A 1,241-nucleotide genomic window follows, 5' to 3' on the forward strand; every position below is an offset into this window, starting at 1 on the left:
TATGTATACACATGTCCACCTTTAAGGGGCACTGTCAGCAAGGAATACTGTCACTTCTAAACAATTCAATTCAATTCAATTCAATTCAAAAATACTTTATTAATCCCAAAGGGAAATTATTTGTTATTGTAACTCGTTATCCTCATTTCATTAAGAGATGTTATAGATGCTGAGGCTGTAGACAGAAAGGATCTCTTGTAAAGGTCCATCCCACAGTGGATCCTAAGAAACTGGCTGCAGATGCCATCCGATCAGTCCATCCAGTCTCGGCTGGCCTCTCGGTTCCCCCGGCCTGTAGGACCGCCTGAATGTCGGGCAGAACGCCTCCCAGAGCGATGGCCACTCCTCCCAGCAGTCTGCCGAGCTCCTCGTCGCTGCGGACAGACAACTGTAGGTGCTGAGGGATGATCCTGTCCTTCCGCTGTCGTGAGCCGTGTTTCCTGCTAGTTCCAGGATCTCAGTGGTCAGGCACTCGAGCACAGCTGGCAGGTAGATGAGAATGCATCCACAGAACATCCTTTTCAACTCACTTGAGATTTGGGGCTGTAGCTGAGATATTATTTGAGCTTTTGAGATGTTAATCAGCTGCTGGTTGTAGAAACTGCCTTGTTGCCATGGTTACACATCATAACAAATGTCCAAAACTAAAAAAAAGTTTCAGTAAAAATCCTTCCAGCTGCACAGCATCTGATACCAGAGGAAACAATCATCCAAAAAAAATGTGATTTACATCCAGAAAAAGAGAAATTAAAGTTTCCAAAAGCAAAATCTCAGAATGAAAGTAACAGAGCTGCTCCAACATGCAGACACCTGGAGCAGCGCAACTCTAGAACCCTACGGCTTACAATTAAAAACATGTTCTTACAGGTCTTCATTAATATTTTTTGCATACGCTACACATGTACTATATAGCACTTATTATTTTTCATTTCAAAAATATATGTCAACTGTGTTAAAATGTGTTCAGCTAAGAAGATGAAAAACTGGACTTTTCTTAGAGCAGGAGAGGGTGGTCTGCAGATCTTATTTAAATTTTTTCCCCTATGGTTATTTGAACAAATTAATGAACTTCAATATTTTTAATTTAGCGTAAATATTTTTAATCAGACTTTGTGTTGTTTTTTCTGCAGGCCCCCAATTTTTAAAACATTATGTGGTAGTTACAATACACACACTCCATGTCCTCCACTCCACCAACACAAACACACACACACACACGCACGCACGCACGCACGCGCGCG

This window comes from Nematolebias whitei, chromosome 4, assembly GCF_014905685.2.
Source record: "Nematolebias whitei isolate Nwh7 chromosome 4, NemWhi1, whole genome shotgun sequence".
In the NCBI taxonomy this organism is placed as follows: domain Eukaryota; kingdom Metazoa; phylum Chordata; class Actinopteri; order Cyprinodontiformes; family Rivulidae; genus Nematolebias; species Nematolebias whitei.